The sequence below is a fragment of the Lissotriton helveticus genome, chromosome 8, assembly GCF_964261635.1.
Source record: "Lissotriton helveticus chromosome 8, aLisHel1.1, whole genome shotgun sequence".
Classification (NCBI taxonomy): domain Eukaryota; kingdom Metazoa; phylum Chordata; class Amphibia; order Caudata; family Salamandridae; genus Lissotriton; species Lissotriton helveticus.
This window is the reverse complement of record NC_136069.1, coordinates 1,539,715,821-1,539,740,332: the sequence shown is the minus strand read 5'-3', so window position 1 is coordinate 1,539,740,332 and position 24,512 is coordinate 1,539,715,821. Positions and strand designations below refer to the sequence as shown.

At 42.6% G+C, this 24,512-nt stretch overlaps 20 non-coding genes across 20 annotated transcripts; all 20 read right to left on the bottom strand.

Moving 5' to 3' along the window:
- Positions 1-1,634: 1,634 nt before the first annotated feature.
- Positions 1,635-1,717, bottom strand: TRNAQ-CUG (transfer RNA glutamine (anticodon CUG)). Its single transcript has one exon. It is a non-coding gene; the product is annotated as a tRNA-Gln (tRNA).
- A 1,740-nt stretch (positions 1,718-3,457) lies between these two features.
- TRNAL-AAG (transfer RNA leucine (anticodon AAG)) lies at positions 3,458-3,540 on the bottom strand. Its single transcript has one exon. It is a non-coding gene; the product is annotated as a tRNA-Leu (tRNA).
- Positions 3,541-3,729: 189 nt separating this feature from the next.
- TRNAL-CAG (transfer RNA leucine (anticodon CAG)) lies at positions 3,730-3,812 on the bottom strand. Its single transcript has one exon. It is a non-coding gene; the product is annotated as a tRNA-Leu (tRNA).
- A 1,740-nt stretch (positions 3,813-5,552) lies between these two features.
- Positions 5,553-5,635, bottom strand: TRNAR-ACG (transfer RNA arginine (anticodon ACG)). The gene has a single exon. It is a non-coding gene; the product is annotated as a tRNA-Arg (tRNA).
- Positions 5,636-5,825: 190 nt separating this feature from the next.
- Positions 5,826-5,908, bottom strand: TRNAL-CAG (transfer RNA leucine (anticodon CAG)). Its single transcript has one exon. It is a non-coding gene; the product is annotated as a tRNA-Leu (tRNA).
- Positions 5,909-6,540: 632 nt separating this feature from the next.
- Positions 6,541-6,623, bottom strand: TRNAL-UAG (transfer RNA leucine (anticodon UAG)). The gene has a single exon. It is a non-coding gene; the product is annotated as a tRNA-Leu (tRNA).
- A 3,393-nt stretch (positions 6,624-10,016) lies between these two features.
- Positions 10,017-10,099, bottom strand: TRNAL-CAG (transfer RNA leucine (anticodon CAG)). Its single transcript has one exon. It is a non-coding gene; the product is annotated as a tRNA-Leu (tRNA).
- A 633-nt stretch (positions 10,100-10,732) lies between these two features.
- Positions 10,733-10,815, bottom strand: TRNAL-UAG (transfer RNA leucine (anticodon UAG)). Its single transcript has one exon. It is a non-coding gene; the product is annotated as a tRNA-Leu (tRNA).
- Positions 10,816-11,841: 1,026 nt separating this feature from the next.
- TRNAL-AAG (transfer RNA leucine (anticodon AAG)) lies at positions 11,842-11,924 on the bottom strand. Its single transcript has one exon. It is a non-coding gene; the product is annotated as a tRNA-Leu (tRNA).
- A 189-nt stretch (positions 11,925-12,113) lies between these two features.
- TRNAL-CAG (transfer RNA leucine (anticodon CAG)) lies at positions 12,114-12,196 on the bottom strand. Its single transcript has one exon. It is a non-coding gene; the product is annotated as a tRNA-Leu (tRNA).
- A 1,741-nt stretch (positions 12,197-13,937) lies between these two features.
- On the bottom strand, positions 13,938-14,020 carry TRNAL-AAG (transfer RNA leucine (anticodon AAG)). Its single transcript has one exon. It is a non-coding gene; the product is annotated as a tRNA-Leu (tRNA).
- A 189-nt stretch (positions 14,021-14,209) lies between these two features.
- On the bottom strand, positions 14,210-14,292 carry TRNAL-AAG (transfer RNA leucine (anticodon AAG)). Its single transcript has one exon. It is a non-coding gene; the product is annotated as a tRNA-Leu (tRNA).
- A 2,012-nt stretch (positions 14,293-16,304) lies between these two features.
- TRNAL-CAG (transfer RNA leucine (anticodon CAG)) lies at positions 16,305-16,387 on the bottom strand. Its single transcript has one exon. It is a non-coding gene; the product is annotated as a tRNA-Leu (tRNA).
- Positions 16,388-17,019: 632 nt separating this feature from the next.
- On the bottom strand, positions 17,020-17,102 carry TRNAL-UAG (transfer RNA leucine (anticodon UAG)). Its single transcript has one exon. It is a non-coding gene; the product is annotated as a tRNA-Leu (tRNA).
- Positions 17,103-18,128: 1,026 nt separating this feature from the next.
- TRNAL-AAG (transfer RNA leucine (anticodon AAG)) lies at positions 18,129-18,211 on the bottom strand. The gene has a single exon. It is a non-coding gene; the product is annotated as a tRNA-Leu (tRNA).
- Positions 18,212-18,400: 189 nt separating this feature from the next.
- On the bottom strand, positions 18,401-18,483 carry TRNAL-CAG (transfer RNA leucine (anticodon CAG)). The gene has a single exon. It is a non-coding gene; the product is annotated as a tRNA-Leu (tRNA).
- A 632-nt stretch (positions 18,484-19,115) lies between these two features.
- TRNAL-UAG (transfer RNA leucine (anticodon UAG)) lies at positions 19,116-19,198 on the bottom strand. Its single transcript has one exon. It is a non-coding gene; the product is annotated as a tRNA-Leu (tRNA).
- A 1,026-nt stretch (positions 19,199-20,224) lies between these two features.
- On the bottom strand, positions 20,225-20,307 carry TRNAL-AAG (transfer RNA leucine (anticodon AAG)). Its single transcript has one exon. It is a non-coding gene; the product is annotated as a tRNA-Leu (tRNA).
- A 189-nt stretch (positions 20,308-20,496) lies between these two features.
- TRNAL-AAG (transfer RNA leucine (anticodon AAG)) lies at positions 20,497-20,579 on the bottom strand. The gene has a single exon. It is a non-coding gene; the product is annotated as a tRNA-Leu (tRNA).
- A 2,727-nt stretch (positions 20,580-23,306) lies between these two features.
- On the bottom strand, positions 23,307-23,389 carry TRNAL-UAG (transfer RNA leucine (anticodon UAG)). Its single transcript has one exon. It is a non-coding gene; the product is annotated as a tRNA-Leu (tRNA).
- Positions 23,390-24,512: the final 1,123 nt, after the last annotated feature.

The window sequence follows — 24,512 nt, the reverse complement described above, 5'->3', positions numbered from 1 at the left end:
TTCTTCCAAATTTGCATGGCCTGTCTGGCCAGGGAATACAAGAGCATGACTCTTCTAGATGAGCTCTTACATGGGTCCTAAGCTCATTTGGTAAGGATTGCACTTTATCAGCAAGACTTTGTACAACAGAAATATATGAGAAACCCAAGCTCTCTTGACTAGACGAGGACGGAATAACGTCCCAGGTGAAGACGAACAGATGCAACTTCCATCAGATGTTATCCTGATGAAGAAGATTATATCTCCAAAAGTTATTTCAGAAGTGGGATTCGAACCCACACCTCCAGAGGAGACTGCAGCCTAGACACTGCGCCTTAGACCACTCGGCCATCCTGACAGTGAAGAGTCCTAAGAAATGTATAAAAGTCACTCAGAAATTTCTGCGTCCATGCAAGCTTGAAATAATTTCAACCTTCAAACACAAGGTGCAACTTTTTGCACAGGACAATAAACACAGAAGATCACATATGAAAGCATTTCATTTCACAGGTGTACTGTTTTTATGCTTTTAGAATAACTTATACCTCTCACCAGCTATTTAGGGTTCTGTATCCTACTCACAAAATTATCTTGCCTGCGACCTCTCTCTTTATACACAAACAACTACTGCTCAGGAAGTAGGAAGGCAGAAGGTGGGGCAGTTTATGCAAATTTATGCTGTCAATGTGCCTTGCAGATTCATGCAGAATTTCTAGATCCTTGTTGGAAACAAGAGAGCAGGCCTTGTTTCAGATCAACTGTCCCTAGCAAGGAACGTCTGAGCACATCCATTCTTTTGCTCTCTAGCCCCTGGCTTGGGACTCACCCTCACTGGCTGAGGAGTGAAGTTCTGCATACCAATGTTGCATAGAAGGTATGTTTGTGATTGGTTTGAGATGGGTGGGAGGTCAAGAGCAGGGAAAAGCAAGTCACTTTCACTTCTAGTCTCCTCTTCTATGCCTACCTGCCGTTCACTCACTCTGTCTTTGTTTCATTCTCTCCATCCTCAACACCCCATCTCACTCACTCGCTTTATCATTTGTGCTCTTTCCCCTTGCTCTTCATTTCATAGTGGAAACATCTCTTGAATGGATCATTAGAAAATGAGGTTACATAAAATTAAAAATCTACTTATTGGAAACCAAAAATATCACAAGACTGAATGTAAGCCATTTCTTCAATAAAAGGGATTTTTTAGGCACCCCCCAAAAAACACATAAAACACCACTAGTGATAGAAGAATATTATAAGAGCTTGAAAACAGAATTGGGCAAATTCATTTGCAGTTGAAACTGAAGTTTGGTACTTATCCAGATATTATATGCACTGCCAATTTTTAGCTGAGATTCTGAAGGAACGCAGAGACAAAATGGACTTAAAGTTTTGTCAGAAGTGGGATTCGAACCCACACCTCCAGGAGAGACTGCGGCCTTAACACAGCGCCTTAGACCACTCAGCCATCCTGATCACATGTTGCTTGTCCATCTACATAGCGAGAAAGATAGTGTGAACAAAAAAAGACACATCTTAGGCCATAAGTGGCTATAGCAAGAAAAAAACTCACTGCACTTTTCCAAAAAGACAACCATATAAGCCCATGTGAGGGAAATGATCTGATTTTCTCCCTCAAGAAAAAAGAAGATTAAACACAGGTTTGTCAGAAGTGGGATTTGAACTCACGCCTCCAGAAGAGACCTCGACCAGAACGCAGCGCCTTAGACCACTCGGCCATCCTGACTTGCATTTGCAGCACCTTCCACAAGCCAGACAGCCATGCAAGTTTGGTACCGAAAAGGCATGCCCTCAATTTATTTATCCCATTATAAGCATTTCCAACAGATCTTTGAACAATCCATACAGAGCAGTACCTATGAAGAACTCTTTAGACCTTTAAAGCGTACAAAGAGAAAGTGCTATTCACCAGCCACTTGAACGGCCCAAAGCTGCTTTGAAATTGAGTCAACAGCCACATCTTGGCTGACTAAAGCAAATTCAACAAGGGAGCTCAATGTCACAACATAGGGTGGAATACGCAAATCTAAGCAGCCCCTGATCACAGCCCTGAGGACAGTGCTGTAAGTGTGCTGGAGTACAGCTGTCTACCAGGTGCTTGGCATTCTTCCAAATTTGCATGGCCTGTCTGGCCAGGGAATACAAGAGCATGACTCTTCTAGATGAGCTCTTACATGGGTCCTAAGCTCATTTGGTAAGGATTGCACTTTATCAGCAAGACGTTGTACAACAGAAACATATGAGAAACCCAAGCTCTCCTGACTAGACGAGGACGGAATAACGTCCCAGGTGAAGACGAACAGATGCAACTTCCATCAGATGTTATCCTGATGAAGAAGATTATATCTCCAAAAGTCATTTCAGAAGTGGGATTCAAACCCACGCCTCCAGAGGAGACTGCAGCCTAGACACAGCGCCTTAGACCACTCGGCCATCCTGACAGTGAAGAGCCCTAAGAAATGTATAAAAGTCACTCAGAAATTTCTGTGTCCATGCAAGCTTGAAATAATTTCAACCTTCAAACACAAGGTGCAACTTTTTGCACAGGACAATAAACACAGAAGATCACATATGAAAGCATTTCATTTCACAGGTGTACTGTTTTTATGCTTTTAGAATAACTTATACCTCTCACCAGCTATTTAGGGTTCTGTATCCTACTCACAAAATTATCTTGCCTGCGACCTCTCTCTTTATACACAAACAACTACTGCTCAGGAAGTAGGAAGGCAGAAGGTGGGGCAGTTTATGGAAATTTATGCTGTCAATGTGCCTTGCAGATTCATGCAGAATTTCTAGATCCTTGCTGGAAACAAGAGAGCAGGCCTTGTTTCAGATCAACTGTCCTAGCAAGGAACGTCTGAGCACATCCATTCTTTTGCTCTCTAGCCCCTGGCTTGGGACTCACCCTCACTGGCTGAGGAGTGAAGTTCTGCATACCAACGTTACATAGAAGGTATGTTTGTGATTGGTTTGAGATGGGTGGGAGGTCAAGAGCAGGGAAAAGCAAGTCACCTTCACTTCTAGTCTCCTCTTCTATGCCTACCTGCCGTTCACTCACTCTGTCTTTGTTTCATTCTCTCCTTCCTCAACACCCCATCTCACTCACTCGCTCTATCATTTGTGCTCTTTCCCCTTGCTCTTCATTTCATAGTGGAAACATCTCTTGAATGGATCATTAGAAAATGAGGTTACATAAAATTAAAAATCTACTTATTGGAAACCAAAAATATCACAAGACTGAATGTAAGCCATTTCTTCAATAAAAGGGATTTTTTAGGCACCCCCCAAAAAACACATAAAACACCACTAGTGCTAGAAGAATATTATAAGAGCTTGAAGACAGAATTGGGCAAATTCATTTGCAGTTGAAACTGAAGTTTGGTACTTATTCAGATATTATATGCACTGCCAATTTTTAGCTGAGATTCTGAAGGAACGCAGAGACAAAATGGACTTAAAGTTTTGTCAGAAGTGGGATTCAAACCCACGCCTCCAGGAGAGACTGCGGCCTTAACACAGCGCCTTAGACCACTCGGCCATCCTGACCACATGTTGCTTGTCCATCTACATAGTGAGAAAGATAGTGTGAACAAAAAAAACACATATCTTAGGCCATAAGTGGCTATAGCAAGAAAAAAACTCACTGCACTTATCCAAAAAGACAACCATATAAGCCCATGTGAGGGAAATGATCTGATTTTCTCCCTCAAGAAAAAAGAAGATTAAACACAGGTTTGTCAGAAGTGGGCTTTGAACCCACGCCTCCAGAAGAAACTGCGACCTGAACGCAGCGCCTTAGACCACTCGGCCATCCTGACTTGCATTTGCAGCACCTTCCACAAGCCAGACAGCCATGCAAGTTTGGTACCGAAAAGGCATGCCCTCAATTTATTTATCCCATTATAAGCATTTCCAACAGATCTTTGAACAATCCATACAGAGCAGTACCTATGAAGAACTCTTTAGACCCTTAAAGCGTACAAAGAGAAAGTGCTATTCACCAGCCACTTGAACGGCCCAAAGCTGCTTTGAAATTGAGTCAACAGCCACATCTTGGCTGACTAAAGCAAATTCAACAAGGGAGCTCAATGTCACAACATAGGGTGGAATACGCAAATCTAAGCAGCCCCTGATCACAGCCCTGAGGAAATTGCTGTAAGTGTGCTGGAGTCCAGCTGTCTACCAGGTGCTTGGCATTCTTCCAAATTTGTATGGCCTGTCTGGCCAGGGAATACAAGAGAATGACTCTTCTAGATGAGCTCTTACATGGGTCATAAGCTCATTTGGTAAGGATTGCACTTTATCAGCAAGACTTTGTACAACAGAAATATATGAGAAACCCAAGCTCTCTTGACTAGACGAGGACAGAATAACGTCCCAGGTGAAGACGAACAGAAGCAACTTCCATCAGATGTTATCCTGATGAAGAAGATTATATCTCCAAAAGTCATTTCAGAAGTGGGATTCGAACCCACGCTCCAGAGGAGACTGGTGCCTAAACACAGCGCCTTAGACCACTCGGCCATCCTGACAGTGAAGAGTCCTAAGAAATGTATAAAAGTCACTCAGAAATGTCTGCGTCCATGCAAGCTTGAAATAATTTCAACCTTCAAACACAAGGTGCAACTTTTTGCACAGGACAATAAACACAGAAGATCACATATGAAAGCATTTCATTTCACAGGTGTACTGTTTTTATGCTTTTAGAATAACTTATACCTCTCACCAGCTATTTAGGGTTCTGTATCCTACTCACAAAATTACCTTGCCTGCGACCTCTCTCTTTATACACAAACAACTACTGCTCAGGAAGTAGGAAGGCAGAAGGTGGGGCAGTTTATGGAAATTTATGCTGTCAATGTGCCTTGCAGATTCATGCAGAATTTCTAGATCCTTGCTGGAAACAAGAGAGCAGGCCTTGTTTCAGATCAACTGTCCCTAGCAAGGAACGTCTGAGCACATCCATTCTTTTGCTCTCTAGCCCCTGGCTTGGGACTCACCCTCACTGGCTGAGGAGTGAAGTTCTGCATACCAACGTTACATAGAAGGTATGTTTGTCATTGGTTTGAGATGGGTGGGAGGTCAAGAGCAGGGAAAAGCAAGTCACCTTCACTTCTAGTCTCCTCTTCTATGCCTACCTGCCGTTCACTCACTCTGTCTTTGTTTCGTTCTCTCCTTCCTCAACACCCCATCTCACTCACTGGCTCTATCATTTGTGCTCTTTCCCCTTGCTCTTCATTTCATAGTGGAAACATCTCTTGAATGGATCATTAGAAAATTAGGTTACATAAAATTAAAAATCTACTTATTGGAAACCAAAAATATCACAAGACTGAATGTAAGCCATTTCTTCAATAAAAGGGATTTTTTAGGCACCCCCCAAAAAACACATAAAACACCACTAGTGCTAGAAGAATATTATAAGAGCTTGAAGACAGAATTGGGCAAATTCATTTGCAGTTGAATCTGAAGTTTGGTACTTATTCAGATATTATATGCACTGCCAATTTTTAGCTGAGATTCTGAAGGAACGCAGAGACAAAATGGACTTAAAGTTTTGTCAAAAGTGGGATTCGAACCCACGCCTCCAGGAGAGACTGCGGCCGTAACGCAGCGCCTTAGACCACTCGGCCATCCTGACCACATGTTGCTTGTCCATCTACATAGTGAGAAAGATAGTGTGAACACAAAAAAACACACATCTTAGGCCATAAGTGGCTATAGCAAGAAAAAAACTCACTGCACTTTTCCAAAAAGACAACCATATAAGCCCATGTGAGGGAAATGATCTGATTTTCTCCCTCAAGAAAAAAGAAGATTAAACACAGGTTTGTCAGAAGTGGGATTTGAACCCACGCCTCCAGAAGAGACTGCGACCTGAACGCAGCGCCTTAGACCACTCGGCCATCCTGACTTGCATTTGCAGCACTTTCCACAAGCCAGACAGCCATGCAAGTTTGGTACCGAAAAAGCATGCCCTCAATTTATTTATCCCATTATAAGCATTTCCAACAGATCTTTGAACAATCCATACAGAGCAGTACCTATGAAGAACTCTTTAGACCTTTAAAGCGTACAAAGAGAAAGTGCTATTCACCAGCCACTTGAACGGCCCAAAGCTGCTTTGAAATTGAGTCAACAGCCACATCTCTGCTGACTAAAGCAAATTCAACAAGGGAGCTCAATGTCACAACATAGGGTGGAATACGCAAATCTAAGCAGCCCCTGATCACAGCCCTGAGGACATTGCTGTAAGTGTGCTGGAGTACAGCTGTCTACCAGGTGCTTGGCATTCTTCCAAATTTGCATGGCCTGTCTGGCCAGGGAATACAAGAGCATGACTCTTCTAGATGAGCTCTTACATGGGTCCTAAGCTCATTTGGTAAGGATTGCACTTTATCAGCAAGACTTTGTACAACAGAAATATATGAGAAACCCAAGCTCTCTTGACTAGACGAGGACGGAATAACGTCCCAGGTGAAGAAGAAAAGATGCAACTTCCATCAGATGTTATCCTGATGAAGAAGATTATATCTCCAAAAGTCATGTCAGAAGTGGGATTCGAACCCATGTCTCCAGAGGAGACTGCGGCCTAAACACAGTGCCTTAGACCACTCGGCCATCCTGACAGTGAAGAGTCCTAAGAAATGTATAAAAGTCACTCAGAAATTTCTGCGTCCATGCACGCTTGAAATAATTTCAACCTTCAAACACAAGGTGCAACTTTTTGCACAGGACAATAAACACAGAAGATCACATATGAAAGCATTTCATTTCACAGGTGTACTGTTTTTATGCTTTTAGAATAACTTATACCTCTCACCAGCTATTTAGGGTTCTGTATCCTACTCACAAAATTACCTTGCCTGCGACCTTTCTCTCTATACACAAACAACTACTGCTCAGGAAGTAGGAAGGCAGAAGGTGGGGCAGTTTATGCAAATTTATGCTGTCAATGTGCCTTGCACATTCATGCAGAATTTCTAGATCCTTGCTGGAAACAAGAGAGCAGGCCTTGTTTCAGATCAACTGTCCCTAGCAAGGAACGTCTGAGCACATTCATTCTTTTGCTCTCTAGCCCCTGGCTTGGGACTCACCCTCACTGGCTGAGGAGTGAAGTTCTGCATACCAACGTTGCATAGAAGGTATGTTTGTGATTGGTTTGAGATGGGTGGGAGGTCAAGAGCAGGGAAAAGCAAGTCACTTTCACTTCTAGTCTCCTCTTCTATGCCTACCTGCCGTTCACTCACTCTGTCTTTGTTTCATTCTCTCCTTCCTCAACACCCCATCTCACTCACTCGCTCTATCATTTGTGCTCTTTCCCCTTGCTCTTCATTTCATAGTGGAAACATCTCTTGAATGGATCATTAGAAAATGAGGTTACATAAAATTAAAAATCTACTTATTGGAAACCAAAAATATCACAAGACTGAATGTAAGCCATTTCTTCAATAAAAGGGATTTTTTAGGCACCCCCCAAAAAACACATAAAACACCACTAGTGATAGAAGAATATTATAAGAGCTTGAAGACAGAATTGGGCAAATTCATTTGCAGTTGAAACTGAAGTTTGGTACTTATTCATATATTATATGCACTGCCAATTTTTAGCTGAGATTCTGAAGGAACGCAGAGACAAAATGGACTTAAAGTTTTGTCAGAAGTGGGATTCGAACCCACACCTCCAGGAGAGACTGCGGCCTTAACGCAGCGCCTTAGACCACTCAGCCATCCTGATCACGTGTTGCTTGTACATCTACATAGTGAGAAAGATAGTTTGAACAAAAAAAACACACATCTTAGGCCATAAGTGGCTATAGCAAGAAAAAAACTCACTGCACTTTTCCAAAAAGACAACCATATAAGCCCATGTGAGGGAAATGATCTGATTTTCTCCCTCAAGAAAAAAGAAGATTAAACACAGGTTTGTCAGAAGTGGGATTTGAACTCACACCTCCAGAACAGACCTCGACCTGAACGCAGCGCCTTAGACCACTCGGCCGTCCTGACTTGCATTTGCAGCACCTTCCACAAGCCAGACAGCCATGCAAGTTTGGTACCGAAAAGGCATGCCCTCAATTTATTTATCCCATTATAAGCATTTCCAACAGATCTTTGAACAATCCATACAGATCAGTACCTATGAAGAACTCTTTAGACCTTTAAAGCGTACAAAGAGAAAGTGCTATTCACCAGCCACTTGAACGGCCCAAAGCTGCTTTGAAATTGAGTCAACAGCCACATCTTGGCTGACTAAAGCAAATTCAACAAGGGAGCTCAATGTCACACCATAGGGTGGAATACGCAGATCTAAGCAGCCCCTGATCACAGCCCTGAGGACATTGCTGTAAGTGTGCTGGAGTACAGCTGTCTACCAGGTGCTTGGCATTCTTCCAAATTTGCATGGCCTGTCTGGCCAGGGAATACAAGAGCATGACTCTTCTAGATGAGCTCTTACATGGGTCCTAAGCTCATTTGGTAAGGATTGCACTTTATCAGCAAGACTTTGTACAACAGAAACATATGAGAAACCCAAGCTCTCCTGACTAGACGAGGACGGAATAACGTCCCAGGTGAAGACGAACAGATGCAACTTCCATCAGATGTTATCCTGATGAAGAAGATTATATCTCCAAAAGTCATTTCAGAAGTGGGATTCGAACCCACGCCTCCAGAGGAGACTGCAGCCTAGACACAGCGCCTTAGACCACTCGGCCATCCTGACAGCGAAGAGTCCTAAGAAATGTATAAAAGTCACTCAGAAATTTCTGCGTCCATGCAAGCTTGAAATAATTTCAACCTTCAAACACAAGGTGCAACTTTTTGCACAGGACAATAAACACAGAAGATCACATATGAAAGCATTTCATTTCACAGGTGTACTGTTTTTATGCTTTTAGAATAACTTATACCTCTCACCAGCTATTTAGGGTTCTGTATCCTACTCACAAAATTATCTTGCCTGCGACCTCTCTCTTTATACACAAACAACTACTGCTCAGGAAGTAGGAAGGCAGAAGGTGGGGCAGTTTATGCAAATTTATGCTGTCAATGTGCCTTGCAGATTCATGCAGAATTTCTAGATCCTTGTTGGAAACAAGAGAGCAGGCCTTGTTTCAGATCAACTGTCCCTAGCAAGGAACGTCTGAGCACATCCATTCTTTTGCTCTCTAGCCCCTGGCTTGGGACTCACCCTCACTGGCTGAGGAGTGAAGTTCTGCATACCAATGTTGCATAGAAGGTATGTTTGTGATTGGTTTGAGATGGGTGGGAGGTCAAGAGCAGGGAAAAGCAAGTCACCTTCACTTCTAGTCTCCTCTTCTATGCCTACCTGCCGTTCACTCACTCTGTCTTTGTTTCATTCTCTCCTTCCTCAACACCCCATCTCACTCACTGGCTCTATCATTTGTGCTCTTTCCCCTTGCTCTTCATTTCATAGTGGAAACATCTCTTGAATGGATCATTAGAAAATGAGGTTACATAAAATTAAAAATCTACTTATTGGAAACCAAAAATATCACAAGACTGAATGTAAGCCATTTCTTCAATAAAAGGGATTTTTTAGGCACCCCCCAAAAAACACATAAAACACCACTAGTGCTAGAAGAATATTATACAAGCTTGAAGACAGAATTGGGCAAATTCATTTGCAGTTGAAACTGAAGTTTGGTACTTATTCATATATTATATGCACTGCCAATTTTTAGCTGAGATTCTGAAGGAACGCAGAGACAAAATGGACTTAAAGTTTTGTCAGAAGTGGGATTCGAACCCACGCCTCCAGGAGAGACTCAGCCTTAACGCAGCGCCTTAGACCACTCGGCCATCCTGACCACATGTTGCTTGTTAATCTACATAGTGAGAAAGATAGTGTGAACAAAAAAAACACACATCTTAGGCCATGAGTGGCTATAGCAAGAAAAAAACTCACTGCACTTTTCCAAAAAGACAACCATATAAGCCCATGTGAGGGAAATGATCTGATTTTCTCCCTCAAGAAAAAAGAAGATTAAACACAGGTTTGTCAGAAGTGGGATTTGAACCCACGCCTCCAGAAGAGACTGCGATCTGAACGCAGTGCCTTAGACCACTCGGCCATCCTGACTTGCATTTGCAGCACCTTCCACAAACCAGACAGCCATGCAAGTTTGGTACCGAAAAGGCATGCCCTCAATTTATTTATCCCGTTATAAGCATTTCCAACAGATCTTTGAACAATCCATACAGAGCAGTACCTATGAAGAACTCTTTAGACCTTTAAAGCGTACAAAGAGAAAGTGCTATTCACCAGCCACTTGAACGGCCCAAAGCTGCTTTGAAATTGAGTCAACAGCCACATCTTGGCTGACTAAAGCAAATTCAACAAGGGAGCTCAATGTCACAACATAGGGTGGAATACGCAAATCTAAGCAACCCCTGATCACAGCCCTGTGGACATTGCTGTAAGTGTGCTGGAGTACAGCTGTCCACCAGGTGCTTGGCATTCTTCCAAATTTGCATGGCCTGTCTGGCCAGGGAATACAAGAGCATGACTCTTCTATATGAGCTCTTACATGGGTCCTAAGCTCATTTGGTAAGGATTGCACTTTTATCAGCAAGACTTGGTACAACAGAAATATATGAGAAACCAAAGCTCTCTTGACTAGACGAGGACGGAATAACGTCCCAGGTGAAGACGAACAGATGCAACTTCCATCAGATGTTATCCTGATGAAGAAGATTATATCTCCAAAAGTCATGTCAGAAGTGGGATTCGAACCCACGCCTCCAGAGGAGACTGCGGCCTAAACACAGCGCCTTAGACCACTCGGCCATCCTGACAGCGAAGAGTCATAAGAAATGTATAAAAGTCACTCAGAAATTTCTGCGTCCATGCAAGCTTGAAATAATTTCAACCTTCAAACACAAGGTGCAACTTTTTGCACAAGACAATAAACACAGAAGATCACATATGAAAGCATTTCATTTCACAGGTGTACTGTTTTTATGCTTTTAGAATAACTTATACCTCTTACCAGCTATTTAGGGTTCTGTATCCTACTCACAAAATTACCTTGCCTGCGACCTCTCTCTTTATACACAAACAACTACTGCTCAGGAAGTAGGAAGGCAGAAGGTGGGGCAGTTTATGCAAATTTATGCTGTCAATGTGCCTTGCAGATTCATTGCGAATTTCTAGATCCTTGCTGGAAACAAGAGAGCAGGCCTTGTTTCAGATCAACTGTCCCTAGCAAGGAACGTCTGAGCACATCCATTCTTTTGCTCTCTAGCCCCTGGCTTTGGACTCACCCTCACTGGCAGAGGAGTGAAGTTCTGCATACCAACGTTACATAGAAGGTATGTTTGTGATTGGTTTGAGATGGGTGGGAGGTCAAGAGCAGGGAAAAGCAAGTCACCTTCACTTCTAGTCTTCTCTTCTATGCCTACCTGCCGTTCACTCACTCTGTCTTTGTTTCATTCTCTCCTTCCTCAACACCCCATCTCACTCACTGGCTCTATCATTTGTGCTCTTTCCCCTTGCTCTTCATTTCATAGTGGAAACATCTCTTGAATGGATCATTAGAAAATGAGGTTACATAAAATTAAAAATCTACTTATTGGAAACCAAAAATATCACAAGACTGAATGTAAGCTATTTCTTCAATAAAATGGATTTTTTAGGCACCCCCCAAAAAACACATAAAACACCACTAGTGCTAGAAGAATATTATACGAGCTTGAAGACAGAATTGGGCAAATTCATTTGCAGTTGAAACTGAAGTTTGGTACTTATTCAGATATTATATGCACTGCCAATTTTTAGCTGAGATTCTGAAGGAACGCAGAGACAAAATGTACGTAAAGTTTTGTCAGAATTGGGATTCGAACCCACGCCTCCAGGAGAGACTGCGGCCTTAACGCAGCGCCTTAGACCACTCGGCCATCCTGACCACATGTTGCTTGTTCATCTACATAGTGAGAAAGATAGTGTGAACAAAAAAAACACACATCTTAGGCCATGAGTGGCTATAGCAAGAAAAAAACTCACTGCACTTTTCCAAAAAGACAACCATATAAGCCCATGTGAGGGAAATGATCTGATTTTCTCCCTCAAGAAAAAAGAAGATTAAACACAGGTTTGTCAGAAGTGGGATTTGAACCCACGCCTCCAGAAGAGACTGCGACCTGAACGCAGCGCCTTAGACCACTCGGCCATCCTGACTTGCATTTGCAGCACCTTCCACAAGCCAGACAGCCATGCAAGTGGGGTACCGAAAAGGCATGCCCTCAATTTATTTATCCCATTATAAGAATTTCCAACAGATCTTTGAACAATCCATACAGAGCAGTACCTATGAAGAACTCCTTAGACCTTTAATGAGTACAAAGAGAAAGTGCTATTCACCAGCCACTTGAACGGCCCAAAGCTGCTTTGAAATTGAGTCAATAGCCACATCTTGGCTGACTAAAGCAAATTCAACAAGGGATCTCAATGTCACAACATAGGATGGAATTCGCAAATCTAAGCAGCCCCTGATCACTGCCCTGAGGAAATTGCTGTAAGTGTGCTGGAGTCCAGCTGTCTACCAGGTGCTTGGCATTCTTCCAAATTTGTATGGCCTGTCTGGCCAGGGAATACAAGAGAATGACTCTTCTAGATGAGCTCTTACATGGGTCATAAGCTCATTTGGTAAGGATTGCACTTTATCAGCAAGACTTTGTACAACCGAAATATATGAGAAACCCAAGCTCTCTTGACTAGACGAGGACAGAATAACGTCCCAGGTGAAGACGAACAGAAGCAACTTCCATCAGATGTTATCCTGATGAAGAAGATTATATCTCCAAAAGTCATTTCAGAAGTGGGATATGAACCCACGCCTCCATAGGAGACTGCAGCCTAAACACAGCGCCTTAGACCACTCGGCCATCCTGACAGTGAAGAGTCCTAAGAAATGTATAAAAGTCACTCAGAAATGTCTGCGTCCATGCAAGCTTGAAATAATTTCAACCTTCAAACACAAGGTGCAACTTTTTGCACAGGACAATAAACACAGAAGATCACATATGAAAGCATTTCATTTCATAGGTGTACTGTTTTTATGCTTTTAGAATAACTTATACCTCTCACCAGCTATTTAGGGTTCTGTATCCTACTCACAAAATTATCTTGCCTGCGACCTTTCTCTCTATACACAAACAACTACTGCTCAGGAAGTAGGAAGGCAGAAGGTGGGGCAGTTTATGCAAATTTATGCTGTCAATGTGCCTTGCACATTCATGCAGAATTTCTAGATCCTTGCTGGAAACAAGAGAGCACGCCTTGTTTCAGATCAACTGTCCCTAGCAAGGAACGTCTGAGCACATCCATTCTTTTGCTCTCTAGCCCCTGGCTTGGGTCTCACCCCCACTGGCTGAGGAGTGAAGTTCTGCATACCAACGTTGCATAGAAGGTATGTTTGTGATTGGTTTGAGATGGGTGGGAGTTCAAGAGCAGGGAAAAGCAAGTCACTTTCACTTCTAGTCTCCTCTTCTATGCCTACATGCCGTTCACTCACTCTGTCTTTGTTTCATTCTCTCCTTCCTCAACACCCCATCTCACTCACTCGCTCTATCATTTGTGCTCTTTCCCCTTGCTCTTCATTTCATAGTGGAAACATCTCTTGAATGGATCATTAGAAAATGAGGTTACATAAAATTAAACATCTACTTATTGGAAACCAAAAATATCACAAGACTGAATGTAAGCCATTTCTTCAATAAAAGGGATTTTTTAGGCACCCCCCAAAAAACACATAAAACACCACTAGTGCTAGAAGAATATTATACGAGCTTGAAGACAGAATTGGGCAAATTCATTTGCAGTTGAAACTGAAGTTTGGTACTTATTCAGATATTATATGCACTGCCAATTTTTAGCTGAGATTCTGAAGGAACGCAGAGACAAAATGGACTTAAAGTTTTGTCAGAAGTGGGATTCGAACCCACGCCTCCAGGAGAGACTGCGGCCTTAACGCAGCACTTTAGACCACTCGGCCATCCTGACCACATGTTGCTTGTCCATCTACATAGTGAGAAAGATAGCGTGAACAAAAAAAACACACATGTTAGGCCATAAGTGGCTATAGCAAGAAAAAAACTCACTGCACTTTTCCAAAAAGACAACCATATAAGCCCATGTGAGGGAAATGATCTGATTTTCTCCCTCAAGAAAAAAGAAGATTAAACACAGGTTTGTCAGAAGTGGGATTTGAACCCACACCTCCAGAAGAGACTGCAACCTTAACGCAGCGCCTTAGACCACTCGGCCATCCTGACTTGCATTTGCAGCACCTTCCACAAGCCAGACAGCCATGCAAGTTTGGTACCGAAAAGGCATGCCCTCAATTTATTTATCCCATTATAAGCATTTCCAACAGATCTTTGAACAATCCATACAGAGCAGTACCTATGAAGAACTCTTTAGACCTTTAAAGCGTACAAAGAGAAAGTGCTATTCACCAGCCACTTGAACGGCCCAAAGCTGCTTTGAAATTGAGTCAACAGCCACATCTTCGCTGACTAAAGCAAATTCAACAAGGGAGCTCAATGTCACAACATAGGGTGGAATACGCAAATCTAAGCAGCCCCTGATCACAGCCCTGAGGACATTGCTGTAAGTGTGCTGGAGTACAGCTGTCTACCAGGTGCTTGGCATTCTTCCAAATTTGCATGGCCTGTCTGGCCAGGGAATACAAGAGCATGACTCTTCTAGATGAGCTCTTACATGGGTCCTAAGCTCATTTGGTAATGATTGCACTTTATCAGCAAGACTTTGTACAACAGAAATATATGAGAAACCCAAGCTCTCTTGACTAGACGAGGACGGAATAACGTCCCAGGTGAAGACGAACAGATGCAACTTCCATCAGATGTTATCCTGATGAAGAAGATTATATCTCCAAAAGTCATTTCAGAAGTGGGATTCGAACCCACGTCTCCAGAGGAGACTGCAGCCTAGACACAGCGCCTTAGACCACTCGGCCATCCTGACAGTGAAGAGTCCTAAGAAATGTATAAAAGTCACTCAGAAATTTCTGCGTCCATGCAAGCTTGAAATAATTTCAACCTTCAAACACAAGGTGCAACTTTTTGCACAGGACAATAAACACAGAAGATCACATATGAAAGCATTTCATTTCACAGGTGTACTGTTTTTATGCTTTTAGAATAACTTATACCTCTCACCAGCTATTTAGGGTTCTGTATCCTACTCACAAAATTATCTTGCCTGCGACCTCTCTCTTTATACACAAACAACTACTGCTCAGGAAGTAGGAAGGCAGAAGATGGGGCAGTTTATGCAAATTCATGCTGTCAATGTGCCTTGCAGATTCATGCAGAATTTCTAGATCCTTGTTGGAAACAAGAGAGCAGGCCTTGTTTCAGATCAACTGTCCCTAGCAAGGAACGTCTGAGCACATCCATTCTTTTGCTCTCTAGCCCCTGGCTTGGGACTCACCCTCACTGGCTGAGGAGTGAAGTTCTGCATACCAACGTTGCATAGAAGGTATGTTTGTGATTGGTTTGAGATGGGTGGGAGGTCAAGAGCAGGGAAAAGCAAGTCACCTTCACTTCTAGTCTCCTCTTCTATGCCTACCTGCCGTTCACTCACTCTGTCTTTGTTTCATTCTCTCCTTCCTCAACACCCCATCTCACTCACTGGATCTATCATTTGTGCTCTTTCCCCTTGCTCTTCATTTCATAGTGGAAACATCTCTTGAATGGATCATTAGAAAATGAGGTTACATAAAATTAAAAATCTACTTATTGGAAACCAAAAATATCACAAGACTGAATGTAAGCCATTTCTTCAATAAAAGGGATTTTTTAGGCACCCCCCAAAAAACACATAAAACACCACTAGTGCTAGAAGAATATTATACAAGCTTGAAGACAGAATTGGGCAAATTCATTTGCATTTGAAACTGAAGTTTGGTACTTATTCAGATATTATATGCACTGCCAATTTTTAGCTGAGATTCTGAAGGAACGCAGAGACAAAATGGACTTAAAGTTTTGTCAGAAGTGGGATTCGAACCCACGCCTCCAGGAGAGACTCAGCCTTAACGCAGCGCCTTAGACCACTCGGCCATCCTGACCACATGTTGCTTGTTAATCTACATAGTGAGAAAGATAGTGTGAACAAAAAAAACACACATCTTAGGCCATGAGTGGCTATAGCAAGAAAAAAACTCACTGCACTTTTCCAAAAAGACAACCATATAAGCCCATGTGAGGGAAATGATCTGATTTTCTCCCTCAAGAAAAAAGAAGATTAAACACAGGTTTGTCAGAAGTGGGATTTGAACCCACGCCTCCAGAAGAGACTGCGACCTGAACGCAGTGCCTTAGACCACTCGGCCATCCTGACTTGCATTTGCAGCACCTTCCACAAACCAGACAGCCATGCAAGTTTGGTACCGAAAAGGCATGCCCTCAATTTATTTATCCCGTTATAAGCATTTCCAACAGATCTTTGAACAATCCATACAGAGCAGTACCTATGAAGAACTCTTTAGACCTTTAAAGCGTACAAAGAGAAAGTGCTATTCACCAGCCACTTGAACAGCCCAAAGCTGCTTTGAAATTGAGTCAACAGCCACATCTTGGCTGACTAAAGCAAATTCAACAAGGGAGCTCAATGTCACAACATAGGGTGGAATACGCAAATCTAAGCAACCCCTGATCACAGCCCTGTGGACATTGCTGTAAGTGTGCTGGAGTACAGCTGTCCACCAGGTGCTTGGCATTCTTCCAAATTTGCATGGCCTGTCTGGCCAGGGAATACAAGAGCATGACTCTTCTAGATGAGCTCTTACATGGGTCCTAAGCTCATTTGGTAAGGATTGCACTTTATCAGCAAGACTTTGTACAACAGAAATATATGAGATACCAAAGCTCTCTTGACTAGACGAGGACGGAATAACGTCCCAGGTGAAGACGAACAGATGCAACTTCCATCAGATGTTATCCTGATGAAGAAGATTATATCTCCAAAAGTCATGTCAGAAGTGGGATTCGAACCCACGCCTCCAGAGGAGACTGCGGCCTAAACACAGCGCCTTAGACCACTCGGCCATCCTGACAGCGAAGAGTCATAAGAAATGTATAAAAGTCACTCAGAAATTTCTGCGTCCATGCAAGCTTGAAATAATTTCAACCTTCAAACACAAGGTGCAACTTTTTGCACAAGACAATAAACACAGAAGATCACATATGAAAGCATTTCATTTCACAGTTGTACTGTTTTTATGCTTTTAGAATAACTTATACCTCTCACCAGCTATTTAGGGTTCTGTATCCTACTCACAAAATTACCTTGCCTGCGACCTCTCTCTTTATACACAAACAACTACTGCTCAGGAAGTAGGAAGGCAGAAGGTGGGGCAGTTTATGCAAATTTATGCTGTCAATGTGCCTTGCAGATTCATTGCGAATTTCTAGATCCTTGCTGGAAACAAGAGAGCAGGCCTTGTTTCAGATCAACTGTCCCTAGCAAGGAACGTCTGAGCACATCCATTCTTTTGCTCTCTAGCCCCTGGCTTTGGACTCACCCTCACTGGCAGAGGAGTGAAGTTCTGCATACCAACGTTACATAGAAGGTATGTTTGTGATTGGTTTGAGATGGGTGGGAGGTCAAGAGCAGGGAAAAGCAAGTCACCTTCACTTCTAGTCTTCTCTTCTATGCCTACCTGCCGTTCACTCACTCTGTCTTTGTTTCATTCTCTCCTTCCTCAACACCCCATCTCACTCACTGGCTCTATCATTTGTGCTCTTTCCCCTTGCTCTTCATTTCATAGTGGAAACATCTCTTGAATGGATCATTAGAAAATGAGGTTACATAAAATTAAAAATCTACTTATTGGAAACCAAAAATATCACAAGACTGAATGTAAGCTATTTCTTCAATAAAATGGATTTTTTAGGCACCCCCCAAAAAACACATAAAACACCACTAGTGCTAGAAGAATATTATACGAGCTTGAAGACAGAATTGGGCAAATTCATTTGCAGTTGAAACTGAAGTTTGGTACTTATTCAGATATTATATGCACTGCCAATTTTTAGCTGAGATTCTGAAGGAACGCAGAGACAAAATGGACTTAAAGTTTTGTCAGAAGTGGGATTCGAACCCACGCCTCCAGAAGAGACTGCGGCCTTAACGCAGCGCCTTAGACCACTCGGCCATCCTGACCACATGTTGCTTGTTCATCTACATAGTGAGAAAGATAGTGTGAACAAAAAAAACACACATCTTAGGCCATGAGTGGCTATAGCAAGAAAAAAACTCACTGCACTTTTCCAAAAAGACAACCATATAAGCCCATGTGAGGGAAATGATCTGATTTTCTCCCTCAAGAAAAAAGAAGATTAAACAAAGGTTTGTCAGAAGTGGGATTTGAACCCACGCCTCCAGAAGAGACTGCGACCTGAACGCAGCGCCTTAGACCACTCGGCCATCCTGACTTGCTTTTGCAGCACCTTCCACAAGCCAGACAGCCATGCAAGTGGGGTACCGAAAAGGCATGCCCTCAATTTATTTATCCCATTATAAGAATTTCCAACAGATCTTTGAACAATCCATACAGAGCAGTACCTATGAAGAACTCCTTAGACCTTTAATGAGTACAAAGAGAAAGTGCTATTCACCAGCCACTTGAACGGCCCAAAGCTACTTTGAAATTGAGTCAATAGCCACATCTTGGCTGACTAAAGCAAATTCAACAAGGGATCTCAATGTCACAACATAGGGTGGAATTCGCAAATCTAAGCAGCCCCTGATCACTGCCCTGAGGAAATTGCTGTAAGTGTGCTGGAGTCCAGCTGTCTACCAGGTGCTTGGCATTCTTCCAAATTTGTATGGCCTGTCTGGCCAGGGAATACAAGAGAATGACTCTTCTAGATGAGCTCTTACATGGGTCATAAGCTCATTTGGTAAGGATTGCACTTTATCAGCAAGACTTTGTACAACAGAAATATATGAGAAACCCAAGCTCTCTTGACTAGACGAGGACAGAATAACGTCCCAGGTGAAGACGAACAGAAGCAACTTCCATCAGATGTTATCCTGATGAAGAAGATTATATCTCCAAAAGTCCTTTCAGAAGTGGGATTTGAACCCACGCCTCCATAGGAGACTGCGGCCTAAACACAGCGCCTTAGACCACTCAGCCATCCTGACAGTGAAGAGTCCTAAGAAATGTATAAAAGTCACTCAGAAATGTCTGCGTCCATGCAAGCTTGAAATAATTTCAACCTTCAAACACAAGGTGCAACTTTTTGCACAGGACAATAAACACAGAAGATCACATATGAAAGCATTTCATTTCATAGGTGTACTGTTTTTATGCTTTTAGAATAACTTATACCTCTCACCAGCTATTTAGGGTTCTGTATCCTACTCACAAAATTATCTTGCCTGCGACCTTTCTCTCTATACACAAACAACTACTGCTCAGGAAGTAGGAAGGCAGAAGGTGGGGCAGTTTATGCAAATTTATGCTGTCAATGTGCCTTGCACATTCATGCAGAATTTCTAGATCCTTGCTGGAAACAAGAGAGCACGCCTTGTTTCAGATCAACTGTCCCTAGCAAGGAACGTCTGAGCACATCCATTCTTTTGCTCTCTAGCCCCTGGCTTGGGTCTCACCCCCACTGGCTGAGGAGTGAAGTTCTGCATACCAACGTTGCATAGAAGGTATGTTTGTGATTGGTTTGAGATGGGTGGGAGTTCAAGAGCAGGGAAAAGCAAGTCACTTTCACTTCTAGTCTCCTCTTCTATGCCTACCTGCCGTTCACTCACTCTGTCTTTGTTTCATTCTCTCCTTCCTCAACACCCCATCTCACTCACTCGCTCTATCATTTGTGCTCTTTCCCCTTGCTCTTCATTTCATAGTGGAAACATCTCTTGAATGGATCATTAGAAAATGAGGTTACATAAAATTAAAAATCTACTTATTGGAAACCAAAAATATCACAAGACTGAATGTAAGCCATTTCTTCAATAAAAGGGATTTTTTAGGCACCCCCCAAAAAACACATAAAACACCACTAGTGCTAGAAGAATATTATACGAGCTTGAAGACAGAATTGGGCAAATTCATTTGCAGTTGAAACTGAAGTTTGGTACTTATTCAGATATTATATGCACTGCCAATTTTTAGCTGAGATTCTGAAGGAACGCAGAGACAAAATGGACTTAAAGTTTTGTCAGAAGTGGGATTTGAACCCACGCCTCCAGGAGAGACTGCGGCCTTAACGCAGCGCTTTAGACCACTCGGCCATCCTGACCACATGTTGCTTGTCCATCTACATAGTGAGAAAGATAGCGTGAACAAAAAAAACACACATGTTAGGCCATAAGTGGCTATAGCAAGAAAAATACTCACTGCACTTTTCCAAAAAGACAACCATATAAGCCCATGTGAGGGAAATGATCTGATTTTCTCCCTCAAGAAAAAAGAAGATTAAACACAGGTTTGTCAGAAGTGGGATTTGAACCCACACCTCCAGAAGAGACTGCAACCTTAACGCAGCGCCTTAGACCACTCGGCCATCCTGACTTGCATTTGCAGCACCTTCCACAAGCCAGACAGCCATGCAAGTTTGGTACCGAAAAGGCATGCCCTCAATTTATTTATCCCATTATAAGCATTTCCAACAGATCTTTGAACAATCCATACAGAGCAGTACCTATGAAGAACTCTTTAGACCTTTAAAGCGTACAAAGAGAAAGTGCTATTCACCAGCCACTTGAACGGCCCAAAGCTGCTTTGAAATTGAGTCAACAGCCACATCTTCGCTGACTAAAGCAAATTCAACAAGGGAGCTCAATGTCACAACATAGGGTTGAATACGCAAATCTAAGCAGCCCCTGATCACAGCCCTGAGGACATTGCTGTAAGTGTGCTGGAGTACAGCTGTCTACCAGGTGCTTGGCATTCTTCCAAATTTGCATGGCCTGTCTGGCCAGGGAATACAAGAGCATGACTCTTCTAGATGAGCTCTTACATGGGTCCTAAGCTCATTTGGTAATGATTGCACTTTATCAGCAAGACTTTGTACAACAGAAATATATGAGAAACCCAAGCTCTCTTGACTAGACGAGGACGGAATAACGTCCCAGGTGAAGACGAACAGATGCAACTTCCATCAGATGTTATCCTGATGAAGAAGATTATATCTCCAAAAGTCATTTCAGAAGTGGGATTCGAACCCACGCCTCCAGAGGAGACTGCAGCCTAGACACAGCGCCTTAAACCACTCGGCCATCCTGACAGTGAAGAGTCCTAAGAAATGTATAAAAGTCACTCAGAAATTTCTGCGTCCATGCAAGCTTGAAATAATTTCAACCTTCAAACACAAGGTGCAACTTTTTGCACAGGACAATAAACACAGAAGATCACATATGAAAGCATTTCATTTCACAGGTGTACTGTTTTTATGCTTTTAGAATAACTTATACCTCTCACCAGCTATTTAGGGTTCTGTATCCTACTCACAAAATTATCTTGCCTGCGACCTCTCTCTTTATACACAAAAAACTACTGCTGAGGAAGTAGGAAGGCAGAAGATGGGGCAGTTTATGCAAATTTATGCTGTCAATGTGCCTTGCAGATTCATGCAGAATTTCTAGATCCTTGTTGGAAACAAGAGAGCAGGCCTTGTTTCAGATCAACTGTCCCTAGCAAGGAACGTCTGAGCACATCCATTCTTTTGCTCTCTAGCCCCTGGCTTGGGACTCACCCTCACTGGCTGAGGAGTGAAGTTCTGCATACCAACGTTGCATAGAAGGTATGTTTGTGATTGGTTTGAGATGGGTGGGAGGTCAAGAGCAGGGAAAAGCAAGTCACCTTCACTTCTAGTCTCCTCTTCTATGCCTACCTGCCGTTCACTCACTCTGTCTTTGTTTCATTCTCTCCTTCCTCAACACCCCATCTCACTCACTGGCTCTATCATTTGTGCTCTTTCCCCTTGCTCTTCATTTCATAGTGGAAACATCTCTTGAATGGATCATTAGAAAATGAGGTTACATAAAATTAAAAATCTACTTATTGGAAACCAAAAATATCACAAGACTGAATGTAAGCCATTTCTTCAATAAAAGGGATTTTTTAGGCACCCCCCAAAAAACACATAAAACACCACTAGTGCTAGAAGAATATTATACAAGCTTGAAGACAGAATTGGGCAAATTCATTTGCAGTTGAAACTGAAGTTTGGTACTTATTCAGATATTATATGCACTGCCAATTTTTAGCTGAGATTCTGAAGGAACGCAGAGACAAAATGGACTTAAAGTTTTGTCAGAAGTGGGATTCGAACCCACGCCTCCAGGAGAGACTCAGCCTTAACGCAGCGCCTTAGACCACTCGGCCATCCTGACCACATGTTGCTTGTTAATCTACATAGTGAGAAAGATAGTGTGAACAAAAAAAACACACATCTTAGGCCATGAGTGGCTATAGCAAGAAAAAAACTCACTGCACTTTTCCAAAAAGACAACCATATAAGCCCATGTGAGGGAAATGATCTGATTTTCTCCCTCAAGAAAAAAGAAGATTAAACACAGGTTTGTCAGAAGTGGGATTTGAACCCACGCCTCCAGAAGAGACTGAGACCTGAACGCAGTGCCTTAGACCACTCGGCCATCCTGACTTGCATTTGCAGCACCTTCCACAAACCAGACAGCCATGCAAGTTTGGTACCGAAAAGGCATGCCCTCAATTTATTTATCCCGTTATAAGCATTTCCAACAGATCTTTGAACAATCCATACAGAGCAGTACCTATGAAGAACTCTTTAGACCTTTAAAGCGTACAAAGAGAAAGTGCTATTCACCAGCCACTTGAACGGCCCAAAGCTGCTTTGAAATTGAGTCAACAGCCACATCTTGGCTGACTAAAGCAAATTCAACAAGGGAGCTCAATGTCACAACATAGGGTGGAATACGCAAATCTAAGCAACCCCTGATCACAGCCCTGTGGACATTGCTGTAAGTGTGCTGGAGTACAGCTGTCTACCAGGTGCTTGGCATTCTTCCAAATTTGCATGGCCTGTCTGGCCAGGGAATACAAGAGCATGACTCTTCTAGATGAGCTCTTACATGGGTCCTAAGCTCATTTGGTAAGGATTGCACTTTATCAGCAAGACTTTGTACAACAGAAATATATGAGAAAACAAAGCTCTCTTGACTAGACGAGGACGGAATAACATCCCAGGTGAAGACGAACAGATGCAACTTCCATCAGATGTTATCCTGATGAAGAAGATTATATCTCCAAAAGTCATGTCAGAAGTGGGATTCGAACCCACGCCTCCAGAGGAGACTGCGGCCTAAACACAGCGCCTTAGACCACTCGGCCATCCTGACAGCGAAGAGTCGTAAGAAATGTATAAAAGTCACTCAGAAATTTCTGCATCCATGCAAGCTTGAAATAATTTCAACCTTCAAACACAAGGTGCAACTTTTTGCACAAGACAATAAACACAGAAGATCACATATGAAAGCATTTCATTTCACAGGTGTACTGTTTTTATGCTTTTAGAATAACTTATACCTCTCACCAGCTATTTAGGGTTCTGTATCCTACTCACAAAATTACCTTGCCTGCGACCTCTCTCTTTATACACAAACAACTACTGCTCAGGAAGTAGGAAGGCAGAAGGTGGGGCAGTTTATGCAAATTTATGCTGTCAATGTGCCTTGCAGATTCATTGCGAATTTCTAGATCCTTGCTGGAAACAAGAGAGCAGGCCTTGTTTCAGATCAACTGTCCCTAGCAAGGAACGTCTGAGCACATCCATTCTTTTGCTCTCTAGCCCCTGGCTTTGGACTCACCCTCACTGGCTGAGGAGTGAAGTTCTGCATACCAACGTTACATAGAAGGTATGTTTGTGATTGGTTTGAGATGGGTGGGAGGTCAAGAGCAGGGAAAAGCAAGTCACCTTCACTTCTAGTCTTCTCTTCTATGCCTACCTGTTGTTCACTCACTCTGTCTTTGTTTCATTCTCTCCTTCCTCAACACCCCATCTCACTCACTGGCTCTATCATTTGTGCTCTTTCCCCTTGCTCTTCATTTCATAGTGGAAACATCTCTTGAATGGATCATTAGAAAATGAGGTTACATAAAATTAAAAATCTACTTATTGGAAACCAAAAATATCACAAGACTGAATGTAAGCTATTTCTTCAATAAAATGGATTTTTTAGGCACCCCCCAAAAAACACATAAAACACCACTAGTGCTAGAAGAATATTATACGAGCTTGAAGACAGAATTGGGCAAATTCATTTGCAGTTGAAACTGAAGTTTGGTACTTATTCAGATATTATATGCACTGCCAATTTTTAGCTGAGATTCTGAAGGAACGCAGAGACAAAATGGACTTAAAGTTTTGTCATAAGTGGGATTCGAACCCACGCCTCCAGGAGAGACTGCGGACTTAACGCAGCGCCTTAGACCACTCGGCCATCCTGACCACATGTTGCTTGT